Source organism: Somniosus microcephalus, chromosome 5, assembly GCF_052327205.1.
Source record: "Somniosus microcephalus isolate GS21.2 chromosome 5, FLI_Smic_1.0, whole genome shotgun sequence".
Classification (NCBI taxonomy): Eukaryota; Metazoa; Chordata; class Chondrichthyes; order Squaliformes; family Somniosidae; genus Somniosus; species Somniosus microcephalus.
This window is the reverse complement of record NC_140991.1, coordinates 54,271,977-54,293,371: the sequence shown is the minus strand read 5'-3', so window position 1 is coordinate 54,293,371 and position 21,395 is coordinate 54,271,977. Positions and strand designations below refer to the sequence as shown.

General features: G+C 44.4%; 1 protein-coding gene across 3 annotated transcripts in view; it reads left to right on the top strand.

Annotated features, from left to right (window-relative positions):
• ccny (cyclin Y) overlaps positions 1 to 21,395 on the top strand; it is a 287,181-nt gene that overhangs the window by 103,126 nt on the left and 162,660 nt on the right. Inside the window, exons 1-2 of one of the 3 annotated variants that reach the window (XM_085987615.1) lie at positions 18,553 to 19,216; positions 20,630 to 20,678. The exons of 1 other annotated variant lie outside the window; for it this stretch is intronic. The gene's annotated coding sequence lies outside the window, so the exon portion shown is untranslated. Of the gene's footprint in view, positions 1 to 18,552; positions 19,217 to 19,737; positions 20,679 to 21,395 lie in introns of those variants that run through there. One more of the 3 variants, XM_085987616.1, reaches the window with a different exon arrangement.

The window sequence follows — 21,395 nt, the reverse complement described above, 5'->3', positions numbered from 1 at the left end:
GTTACTCAAATTTCAGCAAATTGGGCAGAGCTTCTGCTTCTGGTGGTATTGGAACTCCTATCAGGAGATGTGTTGTTCCTCACAGTTCCAGAGGCACAGTGCTACTGGCAGTATGTCACGATTGACCAATCCTACAGTTCAGTCGCCTGATGGTTGGCCAATCGCTGCGTCTGGGGGCGGGACTAATCGTTTTCATCTCAGGGATCTGGCAGCCATTGCCTCAAGCTAAAAAACCCATTTACTTCCAGCTCAAAATCTGCTCATCCAGCTTTGAAAAAGTTAGTATCTCTTTTAAAAATAACATAAGATTTACCAAAAACGTTTTATAAGTACTTTCACTTTCATCTTTCAAGGTATTAAAAGGTAGAAATGTTGCCCGGCAGCAGATTGAGAGAGGGACACAGAGACAGGGCCCAAAAGCCTGGGACTCGATTTAAAATGTTGCCCGGCAGCAGATTCACAGAGGGACACAGAGAGGCCCCAAAGCCTGGGACTCGATTTAAACCGCCCGGCCCAAAACAGCCCTGGCAAAGCCGGGCTCCCCCAGCTAGTACTATATATAAATGGGCTGTCAGGTTTTTTTCCTGCAATATAGAGGGGACACAAAAGTAAGGAAAATAAATACTGATGGCTACTAAAGAATTTTTATTTTGACCGCTTAAAAGCCCATGGCTGGGTTGCCCCAGGGTGGAGCTTGTTTTGCTGTTTAGCAGGTTGCCCTGCATCATGCGGGGTAGTTTGGTGTGTTCGGAGGAAGCACGACAGCAGGGGAACTTGGACTTACTGGAGTGCTCTGTGTTTTTGAATTAAGGCCCCCGGAGGACCACACAGTGGGGAAAAGGTTGCTTTTTTGAAGTTCTTGGTACAGTACAAAATACTAAGAATTAAAGATTGAGGTGTAAACACCTCTTGCATTAACTGTCTACTATCTCTTATTCCACACTAATATATAAAATGCTTGCGTTCATATAGCGCCATATTATGTTGTTGAAATGTTTGTTTAGCACAATGAATTACTTTGTTGGACTGCTATTTAGGCAAACATGGCAGCCACTCTGCACAAGCAACAACCCTTAAGGTTGAAGCTAGAGTAGTCCTCATTAAAAAGAAGCAATGATAACAGAACTATTCCTTGGGGTGTGGTCCCATAGGTGCTAGGTGCCCTCTGGCCACACTTGATGGTGAGTGTGGGAGAGGAAGGGGCGATGGCCATTAAGAACATAAGAACATAAGAAATAGGAGCAGGAGTAGGCCAATCGGCCCCTCGAGCCTGCTCCGCCATTCAATAAGATCATGGCTGATCTGATCCTAACCGCCAATCTACTATCACAGAACCATCTCCTGAATCTAACAGAATTAGACACACGAAATAGGAGCAGGATCAGGCTACATGGCCCCTGGGCCCGCTCCGCTACCCACAGGGCCATGACCGATCTGAACCTAGGCTCATGTCCAAAATCCTGCCCGCTCCCCGTAACCCTTAATTCCCTTTACTTCTAGGAAACTGTCTATTTCTGTTTTAAATTTATGTAATGATGTAGCTTCTACAGCTTTTTGGGGCAGCATATTCCATGGACCTACCACCCTCTGAGTGAAGTAGTCCCTCCTCATCTCAGTTTTGAAAGAGCAGCCCCTTATTCTAAGACTATGCCCCCTAGTTCTAGTTTCACCCATCATCGGGAACATCCTCCCCGCATCCACCCGATCCAACCCCTTCACAATCTTATATGTTTCAATAAGATCGCCTCTCATTCTTCTGAACTCCAATGAGTAGAGTCCCAATCTACTCAACCTCTCCTCATATGTCCATCCCCTCATCCCTGGGATTAACCGAGTGAACCTTCTTTGTACTGACTCGAGAGCAAGTATGTCTTTTTTTAAGTATGGACACCAAAACTGTATGCAGTATTCCAGGTGCGGTCTCACCAATACCTTGTACAACTGAAGCAATACCTCCCTATTTTTATATTCTATCCCCCTAGCAATGAAAGCCAACATTCCATTGGCCTTCTTAATCACTTGCTGCACCTGCATACTAACCTTTTGAGTTTTGTGCACCAGGACCCCCAGATCCCTTTGTACTTCAGTACTTTCCAGTTTCTTGCCATTAAGATAATAACTTGCTCTATGATTTTTCCTGCCAAAGTGCATAACCTCACACTTTCCAGTATTGTATTGTATTGTATTCCATCTGCCAAATCTCTGCCCACTTACTTAGCCTGTCGGTGTCCCCTTGCAGGTTTTTTATGTCCTCCTCACTCACTACTTTCCCTCCCATCTTAGTATCATCTGCAAACTTTGATATGTTACACTCGGTCCCCTCCTCCAAATCGTTAATATAGATTGTAAAGAGTTGGGGACCCAGCACTGACCCCTGCGGAACACCACTAGTTACTGATTGCCAGTCTGAGAATGAACCATTTATCCCAACTCTCTGCCTTCTGTTAGATAGCCAATCCTCTATCCATGCCAGAATATTACCCCCAATCCCATGATTTTTTATCTTAAGCAATAATCTTTTGTGTGGCACCTTGTCAAATGCCTTCTGGAAGTCTAAATACACTACGTCCACTGGTTCCCCTTTATCCACCCTATATGTTACTTCCTCAAATTTGTCAAACATGACTTCCCCTTCATAAAACCATGCTGACTTTGTCCTATTAAATTATGATTATCCAAATGTCCTGTTACTGTCTCCTTAATAATGGACTCCAAAATTTTACCTACCACAGATGTTAGGCTAACCGGTCTATAGTTTCCAGCCTTCTGTCTACTGCCCTTTTTAAATAAGGGTGTTACATTAGCAGTTTTCCAGTCTGCCGGGACCTTTGCTGAGTCCAGGGAGTTTTGGAAAATTATTACCAATGCATCCACAATCCCCACCGCCACTTCCCTCAAGACCCTAGGATGTAAGCCATCAGGTCCAGGTGATTTAGCCGCCTTGAGTCCCATTATTTTACCGAGTACCACTTCCTTAGTGATTTTGATTGTGCTTAGCTCCTCCCCCCCCCCCCCCCCCCCTTTAGCCCCCTGTTTGTCCAGTGTTGGGATATTCTTAGTGTCTTCTACTGTAAAGACTGATAGAAAATATTCATTCAGTGTTTTTGCCATCTCCATATTTCCCACCATTAATTTCCCGGTCTCATCCTCTAAGGGACCAACATTTACTTTAGCCACCCTTTTTCTTTTTATATAACTATAAAAACTCTTACTATCTGTTTTTATATTTTTTGCTAATTTACTTTCATAATCTATCTTCCCTTTCTTAATCAATCTTTTTGTTATTTTTTGCTGTCTTTTAAAGTTTTCCCAATCCTCTATCCTCCCACTAGATTTGGCTACCTTATATGCCCTTGTTTTTATTCGAATACTATCCTTAATTTCTTTACTTAGCCACGGATGGCTGTCTTCTTTTACATCCTTTTCTTCTCAGTGGAATATATATTTTTTGGAAGTTGTAAAATAACTCCTTAAATGTTCACCACTGATCATGTATCGTCTTACCCTTTAATCTATTTTCCCAATCCACTCTACTCTATTCCGCTCTCATACCTTCATAGTCTCCTTTATTCAAGCTTAGCACGCTTGTTTGAGATCCAACCTTCTCACCCTCTAATTGAATATGGAATTCAACCATGTTATGGTCACTCATTCCAAGGGGATCCTTTACTAGGACATTTTTAATTAATCCTGTCTCGTTACACAGGACCAGATCTAAGGTTGCCTGCCCCCGGTCGGTTCAGTTACATACTGCTCAAGAAACCCATCCCTAATACACTCAATGAACTCATCCTCAAGGCAGCCCTGCCCAATTTGATTTGTCCAATTAATATGATAGTTAAAATCCCCCATAATTATAGATGCTCCCTTATTACAAGCCTGAAGTATTTCCTGATTGATACTCCGTCCAACAGAGTTGCCACTGTTCGGAGGCCTATAGACTACGCCCACTCGTGCTTTTTTCCCCTTATTATTCCTTATCTCCACCCAAACTGTTTCATTATCCTGATCTTTTGACCCAATATCATTTCTCTGTATTACAGTGATTCCTTCCTTTATTAACATAGCCACCCCACCTCCCCTTCCTTCCTGCCTGTCCTTCCTGATCGTTAAATAACCTGGTATGTTTAATTCCCAGGCATTGTCACCCTGCAGCCATGTTTCTGTAATGGCCACAAGATCATACCCATATGTAGTTATTTGTGCCATTAACTCGTCTATTTTGTTACGAATGCTACGTGCATTCAGATAGAGAACTTTCAAATATGTTTTGTGACACTTAGTTCCTGCTTTTGCCCTTTTTATTACTTTACCTTTTACTCCATACCTTCTGCCCCTTCCTGACACGCTCTGGTATTTAATTTACCCACTGCTACCTAAGTCTATGACCTTCTCTGTTGTCATTTTTATTATTTGCTCTCTAGGAACCCCCCCCCCCCCCCCCCCCCCCCCACTAGTTAGTTTAAAGCCCTCTCTACAGCCCTAGTTATATGATCCGCCAGGACTCTAGTCCCAGCACTGGCCAAGTGAAGCCCGTCCCAATGGAACAGCTCCCTCCTGCCCCAGTACTGGTGCCAGTGTCCCAGGAAGCAAAACCCATTTCTCCCACACCAGTCTTTGAGCCACGCATTTAACTCTCTAATTTTATTTGTCCTAGCCAGACTCACTCGTGGCTCAGGTAATAATCCAGAGATTATTACCTTTGTGGTTCTGCTTTTCAATTTGGCCATTCCTTCCCAATCTGAAGTAAAAAAAAATGTGCATTTGTAGAAGTGAGGAAGTGCAGCAACACCGGCCAATTTTTCTCTTCCTAACGCAGGTGCACAGGGGTCAACTGTAGCATCCCGAGCACGGCCTCGACTACAGATTGGGATCAATATGGGACCATTCTCATTTTGTCGCTCTTAAAACAGTGTCCTGGCCAAAGTTCCTCCCTTAACCAATACCACCAACAATTGTTTAACTGCTAATTCATCTCATTGCTGTCTGTGGGATATTTCCGTTGCACAAAATGGCTGCTTCATTTACCGACGTAACTGTAGTTGCTGTGCTTCAAAGTAATTCATTGCAGGTGAAGTGCTTTCATTTGCTTGGGAGCCCTGATGAGACATTATATAAGTCCAAGCCTTCATGCATTTAAAACCCAAATTTGCTGCCATCCAACCACAACTTCCTAATTCACCCACAGTGTGAACATAGTGAGGCTGGCAAGCATCCTGACACAGCAGTAGTTAAGTTTTTGGAGTTGGCAGGCATGCAAGCTGAGCATGATGAAAAACCGCCTCTTGAGATAACTTCGTCACTGCAGCTTGGAAAAAAGAAAGAGTAGGGCATAGTGACAGCACTCTTCTCCTCCAAGTCCGAAGGTTGTGGGTTCCAGCCCCAATCCAGGGACTTGAGCCCAAAATCTAGGGAAGTTAAGGGGGTGATCTCTGGACAATCCATTGATGATTTGTCCGACCATATTATAAGAGAGTGCGAGGGAGTGCTGCACTGTTAGAGGTGCCGTCTTTCGGATGAAACGTTAAACCAAGGCCCCGTCTGCCCTCTCAGGTGGACGTAAAAGATCCCGTGGCACTATTTCGAAGAAGAGCAGAGGAGTTCTCCCCAGTGTCCTGGCCAATATTTATCCCTCAACCATCATCACTTTAAAAAAACAGATTATCTGGTCATTATCACGTTGTGGGACCTTGCTCTGCGCAATTTGGCTGCTGCGCCTCCTGCATTACAACAATGACTACACCTACTGAGGCTATGAAAGGCGCTATATAAATGCAAGTTCTCTTCAGGGTTGACTGCTCTAATAATTACAGTTACAACAGCAGTTATTTATTTCAGATTGCCATTTTCACCATTTTATTATCTAAAAATCAATCTCCTTGCACCCTCAATCCCCCGCCCCCCCCCCCCCCCCCCCCCCCCAGCACCAGGCTGCTTGCTGACTCACGCCCTTCTCCAGCTGGGAGAGTGGGATTGTTTGATCTGTAAACTGCTTCTTGATAACCATCAATATCACTGCTCCTCCCTTCCCTTTCACTATTATGCAGGCCTGCTCTCATATTGACATGACGCACTGCTGTTTATCTTGCTGAATGACAAGTAAAAGGAACGTGATTTTGTTTTGAAAATTAAGCTTTTAAAAATTAGCTGCAATGATCACCATTGTGGCTTCAGTTGTTTTTCAGTCTTTTAGGAATTTAAAATAAAAAAAATCAAACCAGCAGGAGGCTTGTATCGATGTTGAAAGGGCAACGCTTCCAAGTCTCCAAGAGTGAAATCCTCAGAATGCAGATCAAAAGATAGTTGGCTGTAGCTTATGTAAACCCTTTCCTTTTATTTAAAGGATTTCTGACATTGTTGCTTACTGCATGATACATAACATTTAATATGTATCCTAGTTTCCTGCTAAGGACTGAAATTCTCATTTCAAAAAAATGTAATTAAACTGTTCTCCTGGGTTTAGCACTGGGCTGTATTTCAGGGCCCGGGGATGTTGACAGGATTTATATGTAGTATGTGAGGAGCAGTACCTTCTTATCTTGTTGCAAAATTGCAATGACTCGACTGAATGAAGCTGTGTGAGCCATTCCTTCTAATACTGAGCAAAAAAATAGTCTTCTCAAAGGAACCTGTCACTTTAAGACATCTACATTGAAATCTTTGAGTATTTATTCGGAAAGAAGCAGCTGCATGTGTAATGGAAAACAATTATGTAGATTCTGCTAAACAAAATCAAGGGCAAAAAGGGCTGGCTTTCTGACTGGAACTGCCATCTGTACGGCATTATAGGGAACGGTAGCATAGTGGTTATGTTACTGGACTAGTTATCCAGAGGCTTGGACTAATGATCCAGAGACATGAGTTCAAAACCCATCACGGCAGCTGTGGAATTTAAATTCAGTTAATTAAATAAACCTGGAATAAAAAGCTCGTGTCAGTAATGGCGACCATGAAACTACAGATCGTCATTCAAAACCCATCTGGTTCACTAATGTCCTTTTAGGGAAGGAAATCTGCCATCCTTACCTGGTCTGGCCTATATGTGACTCCAGACCCACGGCAATGTGGTTGACTCTTAACTGCCCTCTGCGGTTCAAGAAGGCGGCTCACCACCACCTTAAGGGCAATTAGGGATGGGCAATAAATGCCGGCCTTGCCAGCAACGCCCACATCCCATGAACGAATAATTTAAAAAATCTCCCAAGACCAGGTGCTGAAATGCGAACACTGGGCCTTATCTGCGCTGGGTGGTGGTACTGAGCCAATGCTTGACACTTGATGCACTTCAGTTCCTTGGCTTGGAAATGTAGCAAGGTGGTGGCCATTATTTGGAGGGCCGATACTTCATTGTAAACCTTTTTAAAAAAAAATTGTGTTCTGTATAATTTCTCCCCCCTCAAAAAAAAAACCCAACCCACAACAACTGTAGCTGTCTTCTTCAAATTTCTAAGCAATTGAACTGGCATTATTGCAAAACCTCATCCAGCAGTGTTTGAGGAGAAAGCTTTATAAATTGTGTAGCTTTTAAAATCTGGTACTTGGACATGTGAAGAATATTTTTCAACTATTTGAAGTTTAAAAAAAATATACAGGAACAGAATGCAGTGTAAATAAAAGTGGCAAATAACCACTAGTACGATAGCAAAATACTGCAGATGCTGAAAATCCGAAATAACAACGGAAAATGCTGGAAAAACTCGGCAGGCCAGGCAACATCTGTGGAGAGAAATTAGAGTCAACGTTTCGGGTCGAAGGTTTTGACCCGAAACTTTGACTCTATTTTCTCTCCACAGATGTTGCCTGGCCTGCTGAGTTTTTCCAGCATTTTCTGTTGTGGCAAACAACCAGTTGGGTTATAAATTTAGCAATGTTTTTTATGCACAGCATGCAGCAGGAGAGACTTGCGACGTCTAAGTTTGTGAAATTCCCCAGTGCTTGAAAAATGCAGCCAATGTCGGCACCATAAATGTATAGTTCACCAAATAATAAAATTCCAATTTACTAGTGTGAATATGCTTGTGCTGCAAGTACTCATCTATGCTCAGCTGTGTTGAATGAATAAAATGGGGTGATAAAAGTATTTTATCTCTTAATTTGTGGTGTGAGTGGAATATGAACATGCAAAACTGAAAAGACCAGGTAGCCCATTGAGCCTGTCCCATACAGTGATGTTGCAACTAAGCATCCTGAACCCAATGCTCCCCACCCACCAGCAATCATGCCATTTCCCGAGAGCTAGAACAGCAGATTAAAAAAACAAAACCCGAGGCCAATTCAGGGTATGAAGAATTCCTCTCTGATTACCGAGGGCAATCAAATCTATTTCCAGGAGACCACAGTGACCATGAGGCATAACACCCAACTTCCCACTTGCCCTTTGTACGCAGTGATATCCGCGTTAGCCAGGAACTCATCCAACTACCTTTTAGAATGGTTGCAGTGAATCCAAACTCACTGCACGAGCCAAAGGTTGATGACCTACTACGAAAAGAAAACCTCTGGCTCTTTAACCTAGTTCTATACTTGTGTAATTTATACACATGTCCCCTCATTCTACCTAACCTGATTCAAATAGTCTAATCACATGCACACAGTCTAGTCCCTTCATTATTTTAAATACCTCAATCAATCTTGTTGAGGTCTACACTTTGTTAGGCTTTAGAGAGTTGGGTCTTTTTACTCTATCATGATAACTAAGGGCTTTTAAACTGGGTATCAATCTAGTCACAGTCTAAAGATAAGGGGTAAGCCATTTAGGACAGAGATGAGGAGGAATTTCTTCACCCAGAGAGTGGTGAACCTGTGGAATTCTCTACCACAAAAGGCAGTTGAGGCCAATTCATTCATTAAATATATTCAAGAAGGAGTTGGATATATTTCTTAAGGCTAAAGGGATCAAGGGATATGGGGAGAAAGCAGGGACAGGGTACTGAATTTGGATGATCAGCCATGATCTCATTGAATGGCGGAGCGGGCTCGAGGGGCCAAATGGTCTACCCCTGCTCCTATCTTCTATGTTTCTAGTGGCCTTGCTCTGAACCAGGACCTCTATATTACCCACCATGTGAGGAGACCAAAACTGGCCACAATATTCTTAAGGCCTAAACCAAGGTCTTCTACAAGGACACTATAGTGATTGAATGACTGAGTGCGCAAGCATAGATTCCTTTCAGGGGATAAAAAGTGATGTATTTTATGTGTCTTGACCTGTGTTGTACGCTATATTTTCACATCTTTTGTAACTTTTTAATTTCTCTCCTTTCTCCTCCCTTCTTCACGTGTGTGTCTATACACTGTGGCCAGACTGTCCGACCACTGGAGGCACTATGGCTGAACCCCTGTGATGTTTTCTTGGCAGCTGGTGTCCGATATGCACCCATCACCATGCTAAGAGTCTTCAAACCAAGTGACTGAAAAAGCCACATGGGTGGAGAGTTTCTTTTTGCCTAATATGGAGTGTTCATGGAGACCTAACAAATTTACTAAGTCTGGAGAGTATAGTTGCAGATTGACAGCAAAAGCTTAGGAGACCCCAAGTGTGTTAGAGGCATTTAGCTAATAACATACAGCATATCATCAGAGGGCATTGATAGGCTTCTTGTTGTTTGTACCACCAGGATTACCCTACTCACTTGGACCCGAGTATCCAGTTTACCTCACTGCCTCTTACTTATTGATGCTTTCAGGAAATGAAATCCTTCCAGATCCTTTTCCTTTTCAGCCTCTGAGTGCAGCATTCGGTTTAACCTTTTGTCATTGACCGTTTGGATGGGCCACCTCCTCCCCGAATTACTCCCCGATGACTCCTGTGTGTGAGCCTTTACTCCCTCGAGCTTGCTGTACCCCATAGCTGGTAATATAGTGAGCCTAGAGGTTGAACAAGCTCCAGTCATTGGCAGCACTCCTGCACGATGGAAGTGCTGATGTGAGTGGTCCTAGTACAGCATTGGTGGCAGTTGGTTAGAAATGCACAGCCACACTGTCCTGCCTCTGGCTGGCTAAGGGCAACATGGCGGCAATGGGGCTGAACGTGGCAGCCAATTTGGAGTGGGGAAGGGGAAGAATAGGCAGAGAGAAATTCAAAAAATGTTCTTCGCTGGGAGGCAGGAATTGATTTTGAAAAGAAAAATATCTTTAAAAACAAACTTTCACTACACAAGAAAAAAAAAAGCAGAAACAAACATTTATTTCTATAGTGCTCCTCACACACTGAAAGATATCTTGGAGCATGTTAAAGGCGGAAGAGAAAAAGTGGATACTGATCAATAGGAAAAATGTAAAGTAATTTGGGTGGGGTTGGGGGGGTGGCTGGTTGAAGGGATGGAAGCATTTATAGAGTCATAGTCAGAGTTATACAGCACGGATAGAGGCCCTTCGGCCCATCGTGTCCGTGCCGGCCATCAAGCCCTGTCTAATCTAATCCCATATTCCAGCATTTGGTCCGTAGCCTTGTATGCTATGGCATTTCAAGTGCTCATCCAAATGCTTCTTCAATGTTGAGGGTTCCTGCCTCCACAACCCTTTCAGGCAGTGAGTTCCAGACTCCAACCACCCTCTGGGTGAAAAAGTTCTTTCTCAAATCCCCTCTAAACCTCCCACCCTTTACCTTGAATCTATGCCCCCTAGTTATTGACCCTTCTACTAAGGGAAAAAGCTCCTCAGTATCCATCCTATCTATGCCCCTCATAATTTTGTACACCTCAATCATGTCCCCCCCTCAGCCTCCTCTGCTCCAAGGAAAACAAACCCAATCTGCCCAGTCTTTCTTCATAGCTGAAGCGCTCCAGCCCTGGTAACATCCTGGTGAATCTCCTCTGCACCCTCTCCAAAGCGATCACATCCATCCTGTAGTGTGGCGACCAGAACTGCACACAGTATTCCAGCTGTGGCCTAACCAGTGTTTTATACAGCTCCATCATAACCTCCTTGCTCTTATATTCTATGCCTCGGCTAATGAAGGCAAGTATCCCATATGCCTTTTTTACCACCTTATCCACCTGTTCCGCCGCCTTCAGGGATCTGCGTACTTGCACACCCAGATCCCTCTGCACCTCTGTCTTGCCTAGGGTCTTACCATTCATTGTGTATTCCCTTGCCTTGTTAGTCCCCCCAAAGTGCATCACCTCGCACTTTTCCGGGTTAAATTCCATTTGCCACTGTTCCGCCCATCTGACCAACCCATCTATATCGTCCTGCAGACTGAGGCTACCCTCCTCGCTATTTACCACCCTACCAATTTTTGTATCATCCGCGAACTTACTGATCATACCTTTTACATTCATATCCAAGTCATTAATGTAGACCACAAACAGCAAGGGACCCAGCACCGATCCCTGTGGTACCCCACTGGCCACAGGCTTCCAGTCACAAAAACAACCTTCGACCATCACCTTCTGCCACTAAGCCAGTTTTGTATCCAATGTGCCAAGGCACCCTGGATTCCATGGGCTCTTACCTTCTTGACCAGTCTCCTGTGCGGGACTTTATCGAAGGCCTTACTGAAATCCATGTATACCACATCCACTGCGTTACCCTCATCAACACACCTAGTCACCCCCTCAAAAAATTCAATCAAATTAGTCAGACATGATCTTCCCTTGACATTCTCCCCGTGTTTGCGTGGGTTTCCTCCGGGTGCTCCGGTTTACTCCCACAGTCCAAAGATGTGCGGGTTAGGTTGATTGGCTATGATAAATTGACCTTAGTGTTAGGGGGATTAAATACGTGGGGTTACGGGGATAGGGTGGGATATGTGTTGGTGTAGGGGTTACGGGGATCGGGTGGGATATGTGTTGGTGCAGGCTCGATGGGCCGAAATGGCCTCTATCTGCACTGTGGGGATTCTGTGATTCTGTGAAAGCCATGTTGACTATCCCTGATTAATCCTTGTCTCTCCATTTGGGAAGCGAATTCCAAAGTATAGTGTGTCATAAAAGAAAGAACTTGCATTTTATACAGCGTCATTCTTGTCAAAGCACTTCAGGGTCAAGCAATTGCTTTTGATGTGTAGTCACTTGTTTTGTAGCCAACTGTGACAGCCAATTTGCACACAGCAAGGTCCCACAAACAGCACTGAAATAACTAACCAGTTAATCTGTTTTTTTTAGATGTGCTGGTTGAGGGATGAATGTTAGCCTGGGTACAGAGAAAATATTAAAATGTGATCAGGGTTGTAGTAAATGCAACCAGTATTCCTCAGTGGCCTAACGCTCTGGGAAATGAGTGGAGTCAAATGACATCAGTAATAAAACTACCGTTTCTGTGTTTCATTTATAATCACTTTTGATAGTTCCTCTATTACAGCTTAAAGTTAATTTCCCCAAATAGTGATTGGATCCCTGTGTCCTCGTCCCATTTCTCCTGACCACATAAGTCTATTTTTGTAGCAGATAATGTTGCTCACAAAAGTGATAGTCATCACAAATGCCAACAAAGCAGTGAAAGCAAGGAAGCGCTTTATGTCTCACAGTAGCTTGTGAGAAATTGATTGTGTAAAAGGTCAAAACTAAATCAAAGTAAATCATTCTTCCCATAACTCCTGGGCAAGGACAGTAGTGCCCGAGCAGCTCAATTTGATTTCCATCCAACCTATTTTATAATTTTGTTTTTGATTATTATGAGTTTAAAATGCACACCTGACTAGTAGTCTGTGAATAATGAGGTGTTAGAATGACCCATTTAAAGGAACACTTAATTAGTATTTGCATAGATGAGACGGAATGGGGGCATTCAGGCTTCGGTTTTGCTGAATGTTGTGTATGTGGACTGCAAAGCTATAAATGTAGGAATGAATGATAATCAATTTTGGCTCGAAGTAATAAATGTGCAGTTAAGTGGGATATACCCGAAGCAGAATGGGTTGTTTTACAGCCATTACATTGGAAACAAGTAACTCTAGATTGAATGGAGATTGTTGACATAGGAACAGGAGTGGGCCATTCAGCCCCTTCAGCCTATTCCACCATTCAATTAGATCATGGCTGATCTGTATCTCAACTCAATTTACCCATCTTTGTTCCATATCCACAGTGACATCATCTGAAGACATGACATCAGGTTCCACGTCTACGCTGATGACACTCATCTCTACTTCCCAACCATTTCTGAAGCCATATCCTCTCCATTACAGATTGCTTAGTTACACCTATTTCACACCACTACCACTTTGCACTTCAGTCTTCAAGGCACAAGTTTATTTACGATCCTTGCTAAAATAGACCATCCAGGTTTGATTTGACACTCAACCATGTTGCGGAATAGTGAAATATGCAGCCTGTCCTCATTTGATGTGGTGCAGCCACTTTATATTCTGTACACACTGCACTGGATGCGCGTAGGACTGTGGTAGATTCTACCATCAAGCACAAACCGCGAGAGGCAGTTCTCGCCCGCAACTCCAGTCATTCACAAGTGACAGAGGGGAAATCACCTGTAACCAATCAGAAATGAACAAGAAGAAACTGTCCACTAATTGCTTTTAATCACTCCACCATTGGTGGCCGTGCCTTCAGCTGCCAAGGCCCTAAACTCTGGAATTCCCTGCCTAAACCTCTCCGCCTCTCTACCTCTCTTTCCTCCTTTAAGACGCTCCTTAAAACCTACCTCTTTGATCTCCTTATGTGGCTCGGTGTCAGATTTTGTTTGATAGCGCTCCTGTGAAGCGCCTTGGGACGTTTTACTACGTTAAAGGTGCTAAATAAATACAAGTTGTTGTTGTTGTTAGTCAGCCCAGCCTGTGCTTCATCAGGTGTGTCTCCCAGTTTGAGAACGTTGTTACTACAGTATGCTATTCAGCAGTACTTGGGCTGTGGCGGGAGTCGACATCATGGATATTCTGATCAGCCCTGGGCTGTGGCGGGAGTCGACATCATGGATATTCTGATCAGCCCTGGGCTGTGGCGAGAGTAGACATCATGGATATTCTGTTCAGCCCTGGGCTGTGGTAGGAGTAGACATTATGGATATTCTGATCAGCCCCGGGCTGTGGCGGGAGTAAACATCATGGATATTCTGATCAGCCCTGGGCTGTGGCAGGAGTAGACATCATGGATATTCTGATCAGCCCCGGGCTGTGGTGGGAGTAGACATCATGGATATTCTGATCAGCCCTGGGCTGTGGCGAGAGTAGACATCATGGATATTCTGATCAGCCCTGGGCTGTGGCGAGAGTAGACATCATGGATATTCTGATCAGCCCTGGGCTGTGGCGAGAGTAGACATGGATATTCTGATCAGCCCCGGGCTGTGGCAGGAGTAGACATCATGGATATTCTGATCAGCCCCGGGCTGTGGCGAGAGTAGACATGGATATTCTGATCAGCCCCGGGCTGTGGCGAGAGTAGACATCATGGATATTCTGATCAGCCCTGGGCTGTGGCGAGAGTAGACATCATGGATATTCTGATCAGCCCCGGGCTGTGGCAGGAGTAGACATGGATATTCTGATCAGCCCCGGGCTGTGGCGAGAGTAGACATCATGGATATTCTGATCAGCCCCGGGCTGTGGCAGGAGTAGACATCATGGATATTCTGATCAGCCCTGGGCTGTGGCGAGAGTAGACATCATGGATACTCTGATCAGCCCTGGGCTGTGGCGGGAGTCGACATCATGGATATTCTGATCAGCCCCGGGCTGTGGTGGGAGTCGACATCATGGATATTCTGATCAGCCCCGGGCTGTGGCGAGAGTAGACATGGATATTCTGATCAGCCCCGGGCTGTGGCGAGAGTAGACATGGATATTCTGTTCAGCCCTGGGCTGTGGCAGGAGTAGACATCATGGATATTCTGATCAGCCCTGGGCTGTGGCGAGAGTAGACATCATGGATACTCTGATCAGCCCTGGGCTGTGGTGGGAGTAGACATCATGGATATTCTGATCAGCCCTGGGCTGTGGCGAGAGTAGACATCATGGATATTCTGATCAGCCCTGGGCTGTGGCGGGAGTAGACATCATGGATATTCTGATCAGCCCTGGGCTGTGGCGGGAGTAGACATCATGGATATTCTGATCAGCCCTATGCATTATTTTGGTAGCTAATGGTAACTGCTTTGAGCAGTGATACGCACCACACAGGACTTGTGCATGCCACAGACAGCAATATGTGTTGGGGTCAAACTATAGAGAAATAATTGTGGCCGTGGATCTCTTAAGAAACTGCCGGTACTATGTCTCTGTTACACAATCACTGTGCTGCTATGTTTTGTTTAATAGCTGAGTTCAGTGTAGGTCAAAATATATTGCTTAAATACCCATATATCCAAGAATTTAAATAGAGGTGATTCTGCATCTGCATCACGTCTACTGAAATGACTAACTTAAAGCTGAATGTTATGGAATTGGAAAAGGCATTACACCCATCCCAGCCTTGTCCTGCAGGGCGAATACAGAGGGTTGAGTCTCTCTCTGCAAGGACTGTTGCCCAATTCTATGCCTTAACTTGGTAAATAGTCTCTGAGTCCCTTTTAAAGATTGTATTAGCAGTACTGGGGCAGGAGGAATAGACACTGGTATCTGGAATTTGACTCTCAGCTATAGCCTCATAACCACAGTGTTAGTTAATTAAAGAGCCATAAAATACAGAGTAGTGAATCTTAATCCTTTTATAATACCACAGTATAAATCCATATCTGTTTTAATGTGGTTGTTTTAACTTAATTGGAGTCCAGTATGATCATTGGGTTATCTTCTACAGTATAAATTCTGTCCCGACTAATTCAGTTTCTTCAGAAATAACAACAGGAAACACTGGAAAAGCTCAGCAGGCCAGGCAGCATCGGTGGAGAGAGAAACAGAGTTAACGTTTCAGGTGATAGGATAGAAAGCAGGAGAGATTAAGTGATATTCAAGGCAAGGGGAGGTGGAAATGGGACAGGTAGCTGAAGGGAGGGAAGAAAAACAAAAAGTGTGGATAAAAAAAAGAAAATATATATATGTGATAGGGGCCGAGGTTATGATCTGAAATTGTTGAACTCTATGTTGTCCAGATGGCTGTAGAGTGCCTAATCGAAAGATGAGGTGCTGTTCCTCGAGCTTACGCTGAGCTTCTGTGGAACAATGCCGAGGACGGTGAGGTCTGAGTGGGAGTGGGGCGGTGAATTAAAGTGACAGGCCACCGACAGCTCGGGGTCCCCCTTAAGGACTGAACACTTCCGTTCAGTCCGTAAGGGGGACCCCGAGCTTTCTATTCTATCACTGACCTGCCCTTTTGTTCTTTCATCCCCTCCCCCTTTTCCCAGCCCCCAAACTTGCTTTTCATTTCCTGCTTTTTTACCAGTTCTGACGAAAGGTCATCGACCTGAAACGTTAACTCTGTTTCTCTCTCCACCGATGCTGCCTGGCCTGCTGAGTTTTTTCAGCGTTTCCTGTTGTTATTTCGGATTTCCAGCATCCGCAGTATTTTGCTATCGCATCAGTTTCTTCAGACATCACCCATCCCACTGATTTACACATGGTACCTCCTGCTTTTTCCACTTGATTTTAATCCATCTGAAGATTGGTAATAATTTACATCTCAGATGTTAAATAACTCTGATGGCAAACAGTCTCAAAGCATTTTCAAGTGAAAGATCCTATTAGTTGTGGTCTGGTATGCTGAATAATGAAGGCTAATGTGAGATTTGGCACTAAATTTAAGTGACACTTCATTAAGTGCTATGAATTGGACAGTAGGATTTAGGCCCATACACTGAACACGTTCTCTATGATTCTGATACTGCGTTTGGTCTAGACTTGAAAGGATTTTGTTTTAATCATTCATGGGATACGTGCATCGCTGGCAAGGCCAGCATTTAGTACCCATCCCTCATTGCCCTTGAGAAGGTGGTGGTGAGCTGCCGCCTTGAACTGCTACAGTCCGTGTGGTGAAGGTACTCCCACAGTGCTGTTTAGGGAGGGAATTCCAGTGACGATGAAGGAACGGCGATATATCTCCAAGTCAGGATAGTGTGTGACTTGGAGGGTAACTTGGTGTTCCCATGCGCCTGCTGCCCTTGTTCTTTTAGGTGGTAGAGATTGTGGGTTTGGGAGGTGCGGTCGAAGAAGCCTTGGTGAGTTGCTGCAATGCATCTTGTAGAAGGTACACACTGCAGCCACGGTGTGCCGGTGGTGGAGGGGGTGAATGTTTAAGGTGGTGGATGGGGTGCCAATCAAGCGGCCTGCTTTGCCCTGGATGGTGTTGAGCTACTTGAGTGTTGTTGGACCCGCACTCATCCAGGCAAGTGGAGAGTATTCCATCACACTCCTGACTTGTGCCTTGTAGATGGTGGAAAGGCTTTGGGGAGTTAGGAGGTGAGACACTCGCTGCAGAATTCCCAGCCTCTGACCTGCTCTTGTTGCCACAGTATTTATGTGGCTGGTCCAGTTAAGTTTCTGGTCAATGGTGACCCTCCGGTGGGGCATTCAATGATGGTAATGCCATTGAATGTCAAGGGGAGGTGGTTAGATTTTCTCTTGTTGGAAATGGTCATTGCCTGGCACTTGTGTGGTGTGAATGTTACTTACCACTTATCAGCCCAAGCCTGAACGTTAATATTAATTAGTAGAGTTAAGTTGCACCTTAAAGATGCTATGAAGGAATGACTGGTTTGGTCACATTAGTTTGTCTGGTTGTATAGTTGTCATCTTAAGTACTGTATATGGCAGTTACCTTTTCAGTTCAGATTAAGGAATATTCCAAGATAAGATTCGATAAATTGCTGGCTCCTCGGTTGGTGCTGCCGTTGTCCCAGGGTTTCCAAGGCATGTATGGGACTGTGACATTTCGAGACCCAGTCTTGGCCTCCACAGCCCAACCGCCCACTGCTTATTCAAAGCAACAAGTAGTGGCATAGTGGTTAGCACTGTTGCCTCACAGCGCCGGGGACCCGGGTTCGAATCCGGCCTCGGGTGACTGTCTGTGTGGAGTTTGCACGTTCTCCCCGTGTTTGTGTGGGTTTCCTCCGGGTGCTCCGGTTTCCTCCCTGATGCGCCATCAATTACTCAAAAGACTGAAGTTGAGCGAGTAACAATCAGGCTTTTATTAACTAAAGAATGAAGGTCTTGTCTCGAGTGGTCGACCCGTCCAGAATACTAAGGGACTGGGAGGTAGTCACTTATATACCTGGAATAGTGGGAGGAGTCAGCCGAGGCATGTCCAGACCTGTACCTAGTGGAATACACATACAGACACAGACAGGTATGACAGTGGTTTACCACACTCCCACAGTCCAAAGATGTGCGGGTTAGGTTGATTGGCTATGATAAAAATTGACCCTTAGTGTTAGGGGGATTAAATACGTGGGGTGGGTGGGATATGTGTTGGTGTTGGTGTAGGGGTTACGGGGATCGGGTGGGATATGTGTCGGTGCAGGCTCGATGGGCCGAAATGGCCTCTATCTGCACTGTGGGGTTTCTGTGATTCTGTGAATGGAGGCGCGAGTTCTTGCAGCCAAGATGAGGCGACAAAGTGTAAATCTGTTCAAAGCTTAGTTTTGGAGCCACGTCAAAGATGACCTCCAACTGGGTAGCCACCCAGCATGTTGGTGAAAAAATAATTGATTTATATTCTAATTTAAAAACGAATGTGGATGTTTTATAAATCTTTTAGTACCGAGGTGTCTTTTGCCGACGCCCTGCCCACAATGTGACCATTGATTAGTTGGGTGAGCAGCAAAGTTACTAGGAGTGACTCGCAGGGCTTGTTTTCACCAGAGAGAGGAATATTGAGGGGGAACATAATCCAGGTCTTTAAAATGCTATAATATTTAAGTTGGACTATGAGGGCAGAACTAGAGGGCGCATTAATTCTGGTGGAAGTAAACAGATAGTTGGTGCGCTAAGCCTTTCCTATATGATCTATATACAGTGTCAAAATAATTTTATGCTGCGTTCGTTCATGCCGCCATAATGGAAGGAGTTAACGAAACTCATTTAACATGACTGTTTCCAAAGTTAGCCCACTGAACACAGTGTTTTGTATTCCTTCACACAGACCCAAGCAAGCCTCAGATTTTGTCCCTGGTTTACGCTCAGTTAGCCAGTCTCAGCCCGGATGACGGTGGACAATTTGCTTCAGCGTGTGCGAGCCTGTGAGGGAGAAAAAACAGCCAGGATTCACGATCCTGATAGCTATCTAGTGACCTATTACTGGAATGTGTGCACCTGTATGGAAACTGAATGGAGTGTCATGGGGCTCATCACCGTCAACTTGCCCTTTTCCTATGTCCAAGAATGCAGGTACTTTCAGCGAGGGGGGCGGGTGGGGTCACTGGACAACAATCAGGAACAGGAATCCTGCTGATTTATTACTTTCACCCATAGCCAGGGAGCTATGATGAGCTAAAAACTGAAAATGCTGGAAATACTCAGCAGGTCAACCAGCATCTGTGGAGAGAGAAACAGAGTTAATGGCCCTTACCTGAGGGCTCCCGGGACGCACACGCTTCCGCTCCTGGGCCTCTCCAAACTTGAAGTGTGCTGGGCCCACGTATCCCAGAGGCGCATGTAGCTCGCTGTGTCCCTGGGATCACGTGGGCCATGGGGAGCCCATCACAGAAGGGAATCTCCCTTCATACATTTGACAGGAAGACCTGTCAAATATATGAACGGAGATCACCCCAAAAACATAGTAAAACTTTTAATAAATAAAAAAAAAATCACATTTTTAAAATAACTTGAAATTACAATAAATTAAGTATTTTAAACAAAAATTTAATTTTTTGAAAAAAATAAAGTTTTTTACGGGGCTAAAAGTAAACTTACCTTTTTTAAAAGTACTTTTAAATGATAAATCAGTGAAATTAAAAAAAAAAAAAAAACTTTTTTGCACTCTTACCCTGGTAAAAGCTGGCTTTAAGCCTGCTTTTACCAGGCGTAAGAATTGTAAGGGTGTTCTGTGGGCAGAGGGTCTCCAAAAAGCGGAACTATCCGCCCGCAGGGGCCCTTCTCCCGGGCAGGCGGAGGATCTGTCAAGACCATTCTTGACAGATCGGAAATGCCGGTTTTCAGCGCATGCGCTTTGCATGCCTAAAACCGGCATTTCCAATGTCCCTATGGGTGGGTACACAGCGCGTACACACTTGTAGGGATCGGAATATCTGGGCCAACGTTTCAGGTCTGTGACCTTTCATCAGAACTGGAAAAAGTTAGAAATATTTGAAGTGTCCCTACTGCCGCTCTGGCTGAGATGAGTTAGGTTGGAGACAGACCACGAATCAAACCTTCATGGTCATTGTGGCTTGGGACCACACCAGGTGGTGCATTAACAGACTGAGCCTTCAGAAGGAGCTTACAGACTGATTTGCGGTTTTGCCGAGATTCATTCCAGTGAGTCCTGGACTCCGTGTTGCTGCAGCTTTTCACAGTGCGCTTCTGAACTTGTGTCACAGGGAGGGAAGCTTGGCTTTCCCCAGCAATCTGAAGCCTGCAGTTCCACATTAAACAAACCAGTCACTTCAAGCTACATTAAGGGCTTAGAATTCATTACACTGTAAAGGTCAGAAAGATGAATAGGGATTAGATTCTAGAGCAGCTGATGGAACAGGAGGAGTGAACAGCAGCAGTTACCTGTGTGGGAGTATACTGCGTAGCTGGTTATTTTTAGGGAAACCTGTTGGAACAGAGTAGACACTTGCACCTTTATTTCCGCAGTGAGAGTAAACCCAGACATGACTTCAAATAAGGACAACTCAATCCGCAGGTAATGCAATGTTTTCTTAACATTTGCCGTTCGTTCCTTCGGCTGAAGTAACTGTTAAATGGAAAAAGTAAAATAAAATGAAGTTGAGTTGAAAATATCTATGCTCAAGTTTACACTTTTTTAACTTTTATTTCCTCTTTTCATCTTTGCTGCTCCCTTTTGAGCTTCTAGTTAGAAGATTACAAATTGCAGCAGGAATGTGCAATAATCAGATTACAGCATTAGCTGGCTTGAAAATCCATGTCATAATTGAACGATGCAGGTGCTGAAAGCCATGGGATCCCTATGGTTTATAATAGGAACAGGAGTAGGCCATTGAGCCCCTCGAGCCTGTTCCACCATTCAATGAGATCATGGCTGATCTGCGACCTAACTCCATATACCCGCCTTTGGCCCATATCCTGGTATTATCAATCTCTGATTGATTTAAAATTAACAATTGATCTAGCATCAATTGCTGTTTGCGGAAGAGAGTTCCAAACTTCTACCACCCTTTGTGTGTAGAAGTGTTTCCTAATTTCACTCCTGAAAGGCCTGGTTCTAATTTTTAGACTATGCCCCCTCGTCCTAGAATCCCCTACCAGCGGAAATATTTCTCTCCATCTACCCTATCTGTTCCACTTAATATCTTGAAAACCTCGATCAGATCACCCTTTAACTTTCTAAATTCTAGGGAATACAACCCTAATTTGCATAATCTCTCTTTGTAACTTAACC